Source organism: Hibiscus syriacus, unplaced genomic scaffold (genome assembly GCF_006381635.1).
Source record: "Hibiscus syriacus cultivar Baekdansim isolate YM2019G1 unplaced genomic scaffold, ASM638163v2 tig00110865_pilon, whole genome shotgun sequence".
Taxonomy (NCBI): domain Eukaryota; kingdom Viridiplantae; phylum Streptophyta; class Magnoliopsida; order Malvales; family Malvaceae; genus Hibiscus; species Hibiscus syriacus.
The window spans coordinates 3,542,318-3,559,393 of NW_024062894.1; the positions used below are offsets into that span (position 1 = coordinate 3,542,318).

At 32.5% G+C, this 17,076-nt stretch overlaps 1 non-coding gene across 1 annotated transcript; it reads left to right on the forward strand.

The window, feature by feature from the left end:
- The first annotated feature begins 219 nt into the window (after positions 1–219).
- TRNAQ-UUG lies at positions 220–291 on the forward strand. The gene has a single exon. It is a non-coding gene; the product is annotated as a tRNA-Gln (tRNA).
- The last annotated feature ends 16,785 nt before the right edge of the window (positions 292–17,076 follow it).

Consider the following 17,076-nt stretch of genomic DNA (forward strand, 5'->3'; position numbering starts at 1 on the left):
CAACCTTGCTTCAAGCCTGCATATTTCAGCACTCTTGAAGCAAAGTCCTTTGTCTCCATCAGAGGCTTATCATCATTAAAATCATAAGCACAAAGAGTGAGAAAACAAAATGTGACTTCTTTCAAATACTACTTCCTAAAAACAATATCAAAATAAGCTAGTTGGCGAATATAAAAATGATAAACAAGAAAAGTAATGAAAAATTAATGAACAAAAGTTGGTTCTATGGTGTAGTGGTTAGCACTCTGGACTTTGAATCCAGCAACCTGGGTTCAACTCCCGGTAGAACCTTGGATGAACGACTTAAGTATCACTTTCATGACATTTACGTTTTCTTCACCTTTCGACAAAGCTAAGCTGTATTATAATACACATACTACCATAGTTAGAAATGTTGTTTGCTGGTACAATCTCAGGGGATTGCTTTGGGGTCTTTCTTTTAGATGTAGCTATATGTTAACCTTCCTCATTACTTTTACCATGATAAAGATGATTTCACCACCGAACTTCTCTGAGAGTGTTGAGTTGTCTCCTCTAACTAAGGGCCTAGAGAAACCTTCGTCGTATCCCTTGCTATAGTAGCTTTGTCTTTCGCTGTGTCTCCACAACATCGTGATGTTGATATATTTTCTTGAATCTTTTGTATAAAACATTACACGAACAATCGAAAAAATGACAAAACATTTTGTCTCCCCATGTACGCTCATTTCATATGATTAATATCTATACATCAAACATCGAAGACTTTGCGTGTAGAAGCCTACACACCATGACATGACGGAGATACCTTCGCTATGTTATACCATCGAGATCATCTGCTTACATTTATACTGGAGTATCAAAATACTTTTTTAAGATTCTTTACCTTAAAATTTTTGCAGTAAAATTACTTTTCGAGCATGAATAACTTCCACTATTACATGAGGCAAATACAATTTCACTTTACACTCGCCAGAATATCAAGGATAGCTCTCCATTAAGCGTCGAGACCATCAAATACAGACATGACATTAAAAAATCTTTGGATGATATTTCTTGAAACATTAAAGATCTCCCAAAAATAATTAAAACATCTTTGTATAACATATTTCAAAGCACGATCCAATTGACCTCAATGATAAAAGTATTTCTATTATTCCTTGAGGTCCCGAGTTTGAGCACTATGAATGCTAGAGCTGTGAGCATTTAATGTCAAATGGTTAAAAGTTATCTTTGAACAAGTGATGCCTTGTACTTAACCCATATTAATAAAAAAAAATATTTCAAAATTTCGATAATATCTAAACTACTCTGGAGAATGTTGAATTGTCTCTTCTTTATTTAAGAGAGTTCAGATCTCTATGCTCCGGCAGTAGAAAGATAAATGAGATTGCCTTTATCCCGAGTATATGAGTGTTTAGATGCCTCCGCTATTGAACGAAATTAAAAGATGATTGCTATATTTTACATATAAGTCTCAAATCAAGTCACTCTATGACATTCTCTCGATCAATAAGAACAAATGTTATACCTTCAAAGGTCACCTCCAGAAACTTTCAGCTCTCTACAAGCTAAAACCTCCAAATAGACTCCTCCACTTGCCGGAGCTTCCAAGGAATCCACATCCTCTAGACACATGAGTACCATAGCCTTCGAGCTAGCTAGACTATATACATAAATCCTCTAACAGACCTATGTGATCTACTAGATTAAAATTCAAGATCTGACAACCACATCTATTTAGTCTGATGACCTACATGTAGTGATAATTATCTTATGCATTATACCATCAATTAAAGTCACTATAAATATCTCTAAATCACGATTGAGAAGATAAGCCTCCCCATTTTCTCCACTCTCCCCTCATGTTTTCATCTCTATCACAAAGATACATTAATCAATGAGCAATTACGATTCTCCATCCAAACTAAAAGGAATAAAACATTAATGAACGGCGAAATAAACTTATTCGTATCAATTGAGTGCTTCCACTCTTCTTTAGATTTCTAGTAATTACAACTCGTCTAGGTATAACAAGTCCATGAACCCGAGTATATATCTACCATACAAGATTCACTATGGTTAGCCTCATAAGGGGAAAAAAAACCTCTCATCCTACAATAGCAGGTGAAACGTAAGTTTCGTTTATAAGAAAAGAAACTTACCTGTTTGGGTCGCAGATGGTATTGAACTAAATGCCTCCTAACAATAATAAATCCATAATTAGAATTAGGCCCACATGCTTGGGAAAGAAGGTTATTTAAATGAATTTATTCCTTTAATTGACATACTTTCTTTCTGATTTCTGAAAATTTCTTCTAGCAGTAGATAAAAAAACCCAAAAACCATGGAACAGTCGGCTCGTGCGAGTATACATTCTACAAGTAAATTCAATGCTTGAAAATGATACAGATTTCATGTAAAATTGTAGCAATGCTACGTAGAACCGCTCCATCCATTGTCAATAAGAACGTATTCTTGAGTTCCGAGTAGGTCCTCTAGTTTTAAACATTTACGCTTACAGAGTACGGGTATTGTCAATTGCCTAAAAAATTATGAATAAATACTATCTTATAATCACTCAGCCTATTAAAAAAAAGCTACATGAAGCCTTAAATACTTGGGACCCTCCGCATTAATTTTGCTATTTTAACAGTGTTTTTTCATTGGTAAAATTTGGTTTCTCCTACTATCATCAAGACAAGATCATAAATTTTCTCACATGTTCTAATTTCTAATATCAACAGTCACCATAAAACATGACATAATTTAACGGAGTAATCTCAACCAAAAAAATAACAGAGCAAAACATAAATCCCAATACACACCCAAAAAAACATAGAAAAGATATTGGAAATTATTCATTTGAAATAGACAAATGGTGGCAACCCAAACAAGAAAAATCCTGCTTCATTAGTATGTAATTATGAACAATAAAGAGATTGAGCCATATCCCGCCAATATCAGGGCCACCGCCGCCGGCACATGGCATTACCGGAAGTTGGAGAAGAAGATGGAGAAGAGAAGTTGTTGCAATGATTGGAGTTGGAAGAAAACTATGTTCCTTCACTTAAAGGTTCAATTACTACTTAATTAATTATAGACTTTTGACAAGTGGCAAGATTAGACCTTCCGTACTCCATCCAAAGCCGGAAGAATCATTACTTGGTTCCTTACCCGAAATAACATATCCTTACTATCAAAAGACTGAACCTTGACATCACCTCCCTTCGAAACTATAAAGTCATGCCCTTATCCTCCCTGAAGCACTAAAATTCATACTTTTACTTTCCCAGACAAAGCTAACCTTTCTATAACATTACCACTTTAAGAATTATGACTTTAAAGTCACACATTTCCCTTCCTAGACACAACCAATGTTTATTTCAAACCTCAATAAAACTTGAGGGCATAAAGTGCAAGATGATTGTGTGTACGAGAAGTATCTTACAAGAAAGACAAGATGGAGTGTTTCGGATCAAGTTTTTGAAGAAAAGCTCGAATAATGGAGGCATACTAGGAGCAAAGTGAAATAGAAATAAAGGAAATCATTGAAATAATTCTATCATGCATTAATTACATTATTTTCATGTGAATTGAAGTTAATCCTGAATACTCGTCCCCTTGGGGATACCTCTTTTACAAGGACTTCCTTGTATGAGATGATGAACGACTTTGTTTCATTTATCCTTTCAAAAAAGAAAAAGGAAAATATACCCCTTGTTGTCACCATTTGAGCATGAATTATTTTTTCTTCTGATTCAAGCTAACCAAGGATCACTCTCCACATCGGGAAGCAATGTGAAGGAAATCTTCTTACAAGAATGAAAGCCATCAATCCAGAATTGGTTATAAATGTAAGTCATGAAATAAAGTGGAAATAATAAGATACCATAAGGTGCATCAAATACAAAGCGCTCAAATATTAAATCAAGTTGACATCACAGAGAAAAAAGAGAAGATATAGCAAAAAGAAGATAAAAAACATAAAAAGAGAGAAAAGAAATAAAGAAGAGAGAGAAAAAAAAGGTAAAATACTTCAAGATGAGTGACTCAATAATCCTCAAACCACAAGGTTGATCAAGTACGACTAGTTCGAATATCCAAATTCAATAAGAATATCAAGAATGCTATGGTCTAGTGAGATAGAGATGAACTCTAGGGTGAAAACTCAAAAATGGGAAATCTAGAGGGATCCAGGAAAATGAAGAAAATGAAATGGTTGTAAGCAGTTACAAACCAGGCAGAACAAGAATGAAGATGTCATCATAAGTTGATCCTTGGTTCGATCACCCTTAAACAATTGTTTGGATCTATTTATCCATTTCTTTCATAACCGTGAGCTCTGGCCTACGTTACGTGCTCAAAAAGTCACTTCTAATCATACATGTATTTCTAAGTGGAGAGATTATCTTCAGATTTCATTCCACCCCTCAGGGTTAATTTTATTTGCAAAAAATAGTTTTCTAAAATCTTTAATGCATGATAACAAAAAATAACAAAATGAGGATTCAAGACGTAAAATTGCAGATGATGTCTTAAAACCAAAGGAGAATTCAGGTTGAAAACATGAAAAGACAGCTCTAATACGAAGATTATCAACTACTGCATAGAAGATGATTTTATACATCTCTTGATAAAGCACTGCACAACCCAAAGGCACTCACGAGGGCTAGGAACCAATGAACATTTCCGGAAGATAAGCATAACGGCTACTTCATCATATCAATGAACACCAGAATCAAGAAAGTTAGACCTTAAACAAATAAACCAACCTAAAACACATTACCTCCACAAGTCAACCTAAGCCTTAAATCAACATCAATCTTTACACTTGTCAAATAGATATACTTTTTGAAGGATTAAAATAGCATTTGACTTACTTGATATTCAATGAACTCTTGTTTTACAATTTGTTTTGATTGTGAGCACAAAGAAAATGAGAACATTTTCAAAACTTAATTATCAAAACTTTTCACATTTCTAAAATTGAAAAAGGAAGAAAATATTTTCAAACATGATAATACAAGTGAAAAAGGTCTTTGAAGAAAAAGAACAAATGATGCCAGAGTAATGAAAACATTTCAAAATCTTGAAAGCAAAATAGTTTGAGAGATCAGAATGACTGAATGATAAAACTTCTGTTGTGGCATATGATTGTTGATTAGTGACACAAGAGAGAAACCATTCGAGATTAAGATTTTGGCACGAAGAGAGCCATAAGTACCCATATTGGGACATTACGAAAACCAGTTCTCACTGAGCTTACAAGATTCAAATCAAACAGACATGGTGAATGAGCCTCACCATTTGGAGTGCCAAGGGCATAATGAGGACAAGAAGAGTTTATCTTGAAACATTTCTGATAAAACTATTGAATTAGAACCAGAAGAGGCATTAAGACCATATGTATGACTGCAAGAGAGCACTTTTTCTAAGATTGTAACGAAAAAACCAAAGATAGAAGACAGAAAAGACATGTTTGTACAAGATAATCAGATTACTCCTCAAAAGATGCAAGCTTAAGCTGACAAGTTACCATTGAGGCAAGATTCATTCAAGAATGATCAAGTGAATGAAGATTGAGTTCTCCACTTTAAATCCAGAAGAATTGATGATCAACATTTCTGTATACATGAACCTCATGCATTACATTTAGATACAAATCTAGTGTATTTACATTTCATGCATTAAGGCATATTTTTACAGATTGTTCAAAGAAAATAAGAGAGCAAAGAAAGAGCATGGTTCAAGCCTCGAATGGAGGGGATTTTGTTCAAAGTGGCTAAGCCTCAAGGATCGAGGACCCAAATCAAAAAGAATCGTTACTTTGATGTGGGGGCATATTACCCGAACAATATGATGTTTTCAAATGGATTTGGAAAGAAGCTAAGCCTAATAATCAGGGGTTTCTTGATGTTTTTAAATGGATTTTGAAGGAAGTTAAGCCTAATTTTCAGGGGTTTCTTGATGTATTCAAATGAATTTTGAAAGAAACTAAGCCGAATTTTTAGGAGTTTATTGATGTTTTAAATGAATTTTGAAAGAAGCTAAGCCTGATTTTCAGGGGTTTCTTGATGTTTATTTATGAAATTCTAAAGGAGCTAAGCCTAATTTTCAAGGGTTTCTTGATGTCTTCAAATGAATTTTTAAAGAAGCTAAGCTTAATTTTTAGAAGTTTCTTGATGTTTTCAAATAAATTATTGAAAGAAGCTAAGCCTAATTTTTAGGGGTTTCTTGATGATAGTTGCAAATGAATTTTGAAAAAAGCTAAACCTGATTTTCAGGGGTTTCTTGATGTCTTCAAATTAATTGTTAGGATTTTCTTGATGTTTTTAAATTAATTATTGAAAGAAGCTAACCTTAGTTTTTAGGGGTTTCTTGACGATAAATGCAAATGAATTTTCAAAAAATCTAAGCTTGATTTTTAGGGTTTTCTTGATGTCTTCAAATTAATTTTTAGGGGTTTCTAGATGTATCCAAATGAATTTTTAAAGGAGCTAAGCCTGATTTTTAGGGGTTTCTTGATGTCTTCAAATGAATATTTAAAAAAATATAAGCCTAATTTTTAGGGGTTTCTTAATGATAATTGTAAATGAATTTTTGAAGAAGCCAATTTTGATTTTCAAATGTTTCACGGGCATCGTAACATACAATTGCATTATTCTGATGATTTATCGTGCATTAATGTCGAATCCATGAAAAGTGATGAATGTTTCACGTGCTAATAGTTACAATGCTGAGCCAATATTGAGTTCATAAGGGGTTTCTATAAATTCTAATTTCACCCAATTTGAAGGTTGTGTTCTGTCTACTCCAAGATTAAAAGTGGATAACTGGGAAGTTCTTTTTCCGCTAAATGGGCGTTGGAACTTTGAAAAAAAATCAATGGAAAGCTTGGAGGGCTGAATTCGATGTTAGAAATTGAAAAAACACCTTCAATTCCGGTTGTTTCTAAGGTTCCAACTACCATCCTTGGCAGGGATGTATCGTAGGACTTATCAAGGAACGCGAATGTTCTGTCAGCTTTTGCGATGGTTAGTTCTAGACAGTGGATATTGATTTTTCATCAAAAGGTAGCAGTGAGTACACGGTCTCCAGGGCTTGAAATTATAGATTCCTTTTTCAAAACTTTCTAGCATAGATGAATGCTTTATTGGATTTTTACACAAGTTAAGGCATGAGAAGCCAAATTTATCAAGGGCTAAAATTTAATGGGGCAAGATGCACCCGGTCACAAGTCAAGATTCGTAAGAATGCACTCAGGTGTGACAGATAAGGAAGACAACCGAACCAGGAAAAGAATGAAAACTGCTCTAGCAATAAAGACTGCTCTTGCAACCATTCCAAACAGTTCAAGAAAACATGCATTCAAACATATTACATGAATTTGCATCTTTGCATCATATATTTCATCATTTCATAAACATGATAAATTTTGATTTACCTCTCATGAGGATGCTTGTAAAACCTATTTCGAGAAATTATTTTGTCATTCTTAAGATTGTTTCTCTAGAAATTCATTTGAGTCATTCTTAGGAATGTTTTTCTAGAATGTCGTTTGAATCCTTCTTAGGATTGTCTCCCTAGAAACATTTTCAGTGTTAACTTTCTTCAACTTGAGTTTTTCGTGTAGAGAAGTCAACTATTTACCAGGAAGTCGCCATATCGCTTCAATGCGAGTGATTAGTGTTGTTTCCAAGATGGACCCAACAAAGACAAAAAACTTAACGAAAATAAAAGAGAAAATATTCACTAGACAATAGAACTTGCAAGACTAAACACATCATGCATGCATATTTAGGCATTTACAAAATATGAGCATACACATTCATTTTTCATCAAGTCTTGAATGTTTGACAAGAATTCAAAAAATTAAAAAATCAAAAAATATTTCATTTCATGATTTCGTGCAAAATAAGATGAGTTTCAGAAAGATTCGGTTTATATTTTCACCTTTGAAAGAAGTCGATCTCAGCAAAGAATTAAAGACCCTCGGTTCATTACCCTCTGGGTAGCTCAAATACATATCAATGACACATGATGATCTTTTGTAGGTAAAATTCTTCAAAGAGAAAATAGATCAACATTTCCAATGAAGAAGTTCCTAATGAGAAGAACTTGTTCAACATTTCATTTGAATCCATCACAAAAGAAGGTGGATCGACATTTCCAATGAAGAAGTTCATAATTAGAAGAACTTGTTCAACCTCAGCTTGATTCATCACATAAGGAGTTGAATCAATACCAGCACTTTTCTCGATTCCATAATATAAGAAGTTGGATCAACATCGTCTTTTCACTCGATTCCATCATAGAATGAGGTGGATCAACATTTCCAATGGAATGGTTTGCAATGAGAAGAACTCGTCCGATGAGGGAGAAGAATTTCATAATGAGAAGAACTTGTTCAACCTCAGCTTGATTCCATCACATAAGGAGTTAGAACAACACCGACATTGACTCATCCATAGCATAAGGAGTTGGATCAACATCATCTCTTTGTTCAAATCCATCACAAAAGGAGGTGGATTAACATTTCCAATTGAAGGGTTCGTAATGAGAAGAACTCATCCGATGAGGGAGAAGAAGTTCATAATGAGAATAATTTGTTCAACCTCAGCTCGATTCATCACATAGGGAGTTGGATCAGCACCAGCACTTTTCTCGATTCCATCATATAAGAAGTTAGATCAGCATCGCCTTTTTGCTTGATTTCATCACAAAAGGAGGTCGATCAACATTGCAGTGGATAGTTCATAATGTGAAGAACTCATTCGAGGAGAATGAAGAGTTAATAATGAGAAGAACTAATTCGAGGAGACTAAAGAGTTCAAAATGAGAAGAACTTGTAGCTCAAGAATTTCATCAGTACAGGCCGGATAAAAAATAATGTTTTATATATTTGCTCTGTTCCCATTTCACAGTAATGAGAAAATAGGGACAGTTGTAATAACCATTTTTATTCTAAAAATATTTATTATTATATTATTATTACCAAAAATCATTAAAAAAATGAAAAAATGAATGTAAATCCCACGAAACTCGGGCATCCCATGCTGGTGCCCATGCCTGGTCATTGTGCCACTATCTCCCTGCCATCTCCACTCCCATGTTGCAGTCACTACGCCACAGACTGATCCCATTTCAGCCATAGTAGATCACATACAGGTAAAAGAAATGAAATTTTTAATTTGGGGTTATATAAACCCATAATAGAAAAAAAAGGGATTCAAAAAAGAAAAATAGATTGTAAAAAAGGTTCTTCTTGCCCTTCGATTTACAGAAGCAATGTAAAAGGGGTCTCCCCTTTTTTTCAATAAAACACAATGCATAGATCATTGTTTCTTGTCACTTCTTACCGAGCAATAACATAAATTAATCACTGAGCAAGCATTTTTCCTTCATTTTCGAAAAAAAACAATCCACAAAAGCATTACCCATTAGAAATTAGCAAAAAGAGGCAGACAGAAAAATACTGAAAAAAAGGAGAAAAAGAATGAAGGTTTACCTCTTGGCTGAAGCATTGCCGACATTAGGAGCTTCTGTTGGGGAATTCGAATGGTGGGAAGCTTCGTCGAGTCTCCCATGGCAACATACTTCAAGATGGGTCAATCCAATGGCAGGGAAGGCAGATCAGAACATAGAAAGTCGAAGGGTCTCGACCTTATTTCACGGTATTGGAGGTTGTTTCTCATGAAACCACGCCCAGATATACAAGCATCGCGTCGAGGAAAACAAGCATGTATAATTTGGGCCTGAAAGGCCACCGGTGACGGCGACCGGCGTGACTGTCAGTGACGTCATTCATCATCGGTTTCTGGAGAAGTGTAGAGGGAAGGTAGAGCATTTGGGAGGAGAGGGAGAGTGGGGAAGAAAAAATGAAGAAAAAAAACAAAAAAGAGGATTTATAGACGAATCCAAATTGCGTCGTTTTGGCCCCCATACGTGCATTTTGTACTCGAATGGTCTAATCTCTTTTGTAGTCCTCCCAAGTTCCTATAGTTTGCATTTTGGTCACTGTCATGCGATCTTTTCGTTTTTATTTTAAATATAATGTCCTTATCTTGCTATTTTCTATTTTTATTTATAAGTGTTAACTTTTTGGCTTATTTTCTTTGAGGTCCATGAAATTTATGCGTGTTTTTACATTTTCATCCTTGTTTTAATCTTGCAATTTAATGTTTAATTTTTCATTTATTACAAATTAGTCACTTGTTTAATTTTTTTAATTCATTAGTATTTAGCCCATAATTTTAATTGATTTATTTTATTTCAATTTAGCCCTTATTTTAAATCATTTCACTAACTTCAAAATTTTATTTTCATTTCAGGTTATCCGAATCAAATTTTCGACATTCCATTTATTTATTTTAATCATTCTTCTCATTTAATTCACTAACTTTGTTTATTTTATTTTCTATATTTTCAATATATTTTTTAAATAATTTTCTTTAATTAAGATATTTAATAAGCATTCTAATTTCCTTCTTTCATTTCTTTTTAGGTATATCCCTTAAGGTACATTTTCTTGATTAATTTAAATTTAATTTAGTTTTCTTTATTTCGATATATTAAATTTGTCCTTAAACTTTTAATTTAGGATAATTTTTTATTTGGCCCTCTCTTATGCTCGAGGTTCCAAATTAATTATTCGATTCAACCATTGACTAAAATTAATTAGGATTAATATTAGAGTCTCCATCTTACGCCTAATTTCACATTTAGTTCTTAAATTAGAAAAATTCTTAATTTGGTTCTCTCTTTTGCTCGAGGTTCCAATTTAATTATTCGAATTGCATAATTGATTAAAATCAGATAGGGTAATGTTTAGAGCCTCCATTTTAGGTTTAATTTAAACTTAGTTCTTTAATCTAGGAGAATTTTCGATTTGACCTTCGCTTATGCTTGAGGTTCCATTTTGGCTGTTCAATTCAATAATTTACCAAAAATGATTAGGATTAATATTAGAGCCTACACTTTTTAGGTTTAGTCCTCCATATTCTTTAATTACATAATTTGACAACTTTTAGACTAGAAATCCTTTAACAAACTCACCTAGTAAAGTTAGGATTATAATCGATTGACTGATTGATTGCATATATTTTCAAACACAAGACAATGTTCACTTATTAGGGAGTCAATAGTATATCTCCCGCAAGTATGCTCAGGGGGTGACTATTGGTGATTCCCGAAGTAGGTCGACATCCTTTTCGAAAAACTGTCATGTTTCTAAAATTTCAAGACAATGTTCGAATATTGGGCATAATAATTGATTTTTTGCATTCGTGCTAGGGGCGAATATTATTGGCTTAAATAACCAAACATCATTTTCAACTGTGCATCCATAATGAATTTTTGATTAAATAAAGTTCGAACTCAAAATTTTCATATTTCAAAATAGGATAATCAACTAGGTACCAATTTTTTGGCATTGTGGGGGTGCTAACCTTTTCCCACGCGTAACCGACTCCCGAGCTTGATTTCTAGATTTTCGCAGATCCCAAAACACGATATTTTGATAAAAATAAAATATTTTATTAAAATCATCAATTTTTATAGTGTCCCAATCGCACCTTAAATTGTTGGTGGCGACTCCTCACATTTCAAAATCTTTTAAAAAAAAAAGCCCCAAGTCGTGCTATTTTCCCCCACCCGGGCGAAAAACGGCATCAACACCATTATAACTCATTTTCTATTTCTTCTCCCCTCATCATTCAACCTTCACATTATTATTTGCGACCACTAATTCTCCTGTGTTTTGCCCCATAAATGAACATAAAATGAACACCAGTTAAATAACTCGAAAGTAATGATAATATACTTTACTTAAGTTGAAGTTATCATTGAATCTTATGCTACATACGAATTCTTTTATTTTTATTCGAGAAAGGTGACATTCCTTTCTTCCGACAAGAGATACAAATAATTTTTCATTTACCCACTTTTCTAAAGTAATTTACGAGGCAAATATATTTTCTTATATTGAACTATACATAACTTATGCAATCTCAAATATTCTTTACGTGAGTATAATTTATCATAAAATCTTATGCTATCCATGAATATTTTTATGTTTACCAAAAAAGGTAAAAGTATTATTCAATTCTCCCCACAAAAATATAAAACATTCTTTTAATTTATACATCATTTTAAAGACAATAAATGCTATTCTTTACTTAAGTTAAATTTATTATAGAATATTATGCTACTTATGATTTTTTATGTTTAAAAAAATAGAAAAAAATTATTCATTTCTTCTAACAAGAAATATCAAATATTATTTTTATTTATGTATTTTTTAAAGGCATTAGATTCTATTACAAAATGTTTTACGAGATAAATATAAATTTTAATAATAAATTACATCTAACTCATAAAATCTCAAATATTTTTCACTTAAATTATCATCAAATATTATGCTACTTACTATATTTTTATGTCTACCAAAACAGGAAAAAGAGTCTCTTTTGTTTTGGACAAAAAATATTAAATCTTCTTTTTATTTATACACTTTTTAAAAATAATATATACAATTATACAAAGCTTTATGTAATAAATAAGGATTCTACCTAGAGATGGGCATGGAACACGAATCCAACGGGTTCTGACCTGATCCAATCCGATCGGGTTGAGTTTTAAAAAAAAATTGGTTTTGAGTTTGGTTGGGCCGGGTTTTTTAAAGGTGATGTTCACCCTACACCCCCGACTAGACCCGAAATTTATTACCTTATATATTTAGGAATAATTACAATATTACACCTCTATATATTATTTTTTCAATTAAATCATTATTTTTATTGAATAAAAATAATATTTTTATTATTATTTCGGATCGGATCGGATTCAAATTTTATCTAAAAAATATGGGTTTAGGTCGGGTGGAGGGTATATATTTTCGAGTCGAGTCGGGTCCGATGAAGGATGTAAAATTTTCGGGTCAGGTTGGCTGAAACCGACCCATGCCCATCCCTAATTCTACCTGTAAATTATATCCAACTCTTAAAATTTCATATATTCTTTATTTAAATTAAAGTTACCGTTAAATCTTAGATTACTTATAAATTATTTTTATGTTTAGGAAAATGGGAGAAATATCATTCCTTTCTTCTATAAAAAAATATGAAATATTCATTTTGTTTAAGTACTTTTTTTAATGCAAAAGATTTAGTAACAATGTCGAATACTTAAGACATATTTAATAATCCATTAATAAAATTTATTTTATTGAAAATTAATAATAATGTTTTAAAAATATTTGATAATTTAAAATCAAAATTATCTGTTGTAATTTTAATGAAAAAAATGTACAAAATGTTAAGTAGGTAAGGACCTATTTATCACTAAATGGAAAATATTTTCAATACTTTTTTATTTAGTTATATTAACTTTTAAAACTTATATTTGACAAATAAATTTAAACCTTAAATTCATCATTGAATTTTTTATTATTTAAATTTTCCGAAAGAAATAACGATTTGATCCGATAACTATTTTCTGAAAATGAATTCAATATTAAATATTATTTCATAATATGTACTAACTTTTTTTCTATTTCCTTTCCCTCCATCATTTAACCTCCACACCATCTTTTGCAGTACCAATGTTACTCTGTGTTGCTTTGCTCCACCAATGAATAGAAGTAAACTAATTTGAAAGAAAGGTTGAACCTCAAACCTTTCCTTCATGAACACCACTTGATTTACGACAAATATGAAAAACTAGAGGGTTGTTGTGATAGATGCAACCAGCAAATTGATGGTTGGGCCTTCACTTGTGAAACCTGCAAGTTTTGGCTACACCATTCATGTGCTGTGCAACAACTGCGTCTTGAAATTTCACATCCTCTCCATTCAGAACACCCTCTTAAATTGGTCACCGAGAAAGATGATGATTCTTCCCATTTATTTTGTAATGGGTGTTCCAGTCTTACTCGAAGCTGCTTGTATCGGTGTGCAGATTGCAACTTCAACCTTGATCACATTTGTGCTTCTTCAACTACCATCTCTAGTCATAGATATAAAGAAATCCGTCATTTCTGTCATTCTTATGATCCATTGACACGGTTCAAGTATCGTAAAGTGAGCAAGTATCGTAAAGTGAGCAAGTATCACTATAGTTGTTTTTGGTGTGATAAGCTTTTTTCTAGAGTCTCTTACGGTTGTTTTAAATGTCCCCATCAAAGTCCTTCGTTCATGAAACTTGTTTGATCAACATACCCAATATAATCCCAAAACATCACTTTCATCCATCCCACCAGCTTCAGTTAATATATTGGCATAGGTGGTCGCCCTTTTCATGCAATGTCTGTGGTTATCGCACTAGGGATGCTGATCGTGAAGGATATATTTGTGGAGAGTGTCAATTCCTCATTCATATTAGTTGTGTTAAATTCAAACCTAGTCTGAAACATTAGTTGCATGATCATAGTCTTATCCTTCTTCCAACGAAATCCTCGTCAACTAATCTGGAATTAGATCCATGTAAGAAGTTCTGGGAGAAGATTCGTCCTAACAAGGATTCTGTTTTTAATTGTTATTATTATCAATGTGTGTCATGTCGATTCAATTTTCATCTTCGTTGTTTGATACCATTAAGTATTAAACACAAATATCACAGACATGAACTTATGTTTAGTGATGTGTTTCTTGAGGATTATTCTGACCATTCCTACTGTGATATTTGCGAAGAAGAAAGAAACGCATATGATCCCGTTTATTGTTGTAACAAATGCACATTTAATGCTCATATTGGATGCGCCCTCAACGAGGTATGTTGCTAAAAGCTTACTTAATCCTTTTTAACATTTACTGCTCATATCAAATCCAATTTGTTTTCTTCATTTTTGCTTTAATGTTGGCAATGTATCAGATAAAAGATAAGCCAACCTCTAACTTGGTGGGTGACAAAGATTCAACAGGAAAATTGATGGAGAAAGATGAAATAAACGAGAGAAATGCAAACTTCTCTCCTTTTGAGGTTGGTATCAATTATTAATACACATATTACAAAAGTAGAAGTGTGATTTTTAAAATTTGATTTATGGAATTTTTCTCTTTTTACTAAGGGTAAAAAAATGATATATATTAAGTTTATATATATATATATACATATATATATATATATATATATATATATAAGATTTGATTTGCTATCAATAAATCGAATATTAATTGTATTATAAAATATATTAATGTAATTATTTATATTATGTTTAGTACACGCATTATAATTCAATACATATATTAATACATAAATTTAAAATAATAAATTGTATGGCAATAAACAAAATTATTGTAGTTTTGTAAAGCGTGAGAGCTCATATAACTTATATCAGTCATATAATATAAAATTATTTTTAAATTAAAAAATTTATTTTAAAATATTACAATACGTATGAGTTAAGATATATAAAAGGGGAAAATGCATATTCATTAAGTTGGTTTTTTCTTTTTCACTTAATACAGATTATGTATTGTGATGAAGGACGTGAGCTGATGTTTGATGAGGATATTAAATGGGGAGCTAGGTGCTTTGTTTGTTGGCTTGAAATCTCATATGAAGCTTATGCATGTAAAAGATGCTATTATTCCTAAAACATACACAAAACGTGCATTAGATTGCCCTCTCAAGTGCTGCATCCTCTTCACCCCCAACATTCTCTCTCTCAAGTTAAACCCTTGGTATGCAGGGCTGCGCGGTTCTTATTTCATATGCCAAGGATGTCGAGACGTGAATGCAGGGGTTGCTTACATATGTTATGCGTGTGATTTCAAACTGGATGTGAAATGTGCTACTTCTTCATGGGTGCCTAAAAATGAGACCATATGGAAACACAATCCAAGTTGTGCCTTTCCAATCACCACCATAAGTTACACTACATTGTTTTTATGCCCGATTTAATAGGATATAGAGATTGCAGTTTTTGTGGTCTATGGATTATAGGTCCGGCCTTCGTATGCTTTGAGTGTGTATATTATCTTCATGAAAGGTGTGTTGGAATTATTCCACTGGAAATGCAAATCCAATTCCATCCGCTACACGCACTTCACCTTCTGTTCAACCCATCGCAGCGTTGTCGTGTCTGCAAAGGTTCGTTCGAATTCCAAAAAATAAGCTATGGTTGCGTGCAGTGTGATGATCTGTATCTCCATGCTTATTGTGCCAAATCCTTGAAACGGGTCCTAAAATCTAAGTCTCACACTCATCGTCTCTACTATTTTGGATCCGTTACTCAGGCTTACGTTGCGAGTTCCAGGTATGCGGTGAATGCAATCATCTATTTAATCGGATTCCTTTCTGTTTCTGTGACGAAGAAAGAGAGGTTACAGATCATATCTATCACTGCATAAAATGTGGAGGAGGAACATTCGTTGCTCACATTAGTTGTGTGCTCGATTCGGTAAGTCCACATTGCTTTGTACTAAAATTTTAAAATTATAATAAAGTATGACACCAAGATCCATGATTTAGCAGGAGGAAGAAGCTTCCTCAAATTTGGCATTGGACTCGTGCCCATCTGAAGCTGAGTCTGAGAATCGGGTTTCTGAAGATGAATAGGAGAGTGAAGTTAGCTTTATAAATAATTTTGAGTGAATTTAGTGTCAATATACAGATCTTGAAAATTATGTATGAAACTATTGTGTTTATTCAAACATTACTTAATGTTTGTTATAAAATTATAGAATTTGTAATAATAATAAGAGGAATACAAAACTTTTTATAGTTAAATTTTATAAAATCATGTGTTAGATTTTATATATATATATATATATATATATATATATATATATATTAAATTTGATATCGATTTGATAGTATAAATATGATTTGAACTTATGATGTGAATGCATTTTTGACTATCCTACAAATCAAATACCCAAATATTAAGGTATATGAAAATGTAAGTACTGATTTGAACTTAAAAACTAAGTTTATGTACTAATCTAAATTTAAAAAGTCAGATTCAAATATCAAAATATATGTTTACCATTCTTTGTAATAAAAAACGTTAAAATAAGAAGGATTTATTTTTTATTTTTCAATTATATATATATAAAAAAAACAAATTACTTGGACTTGACCTTGCCGTTTATA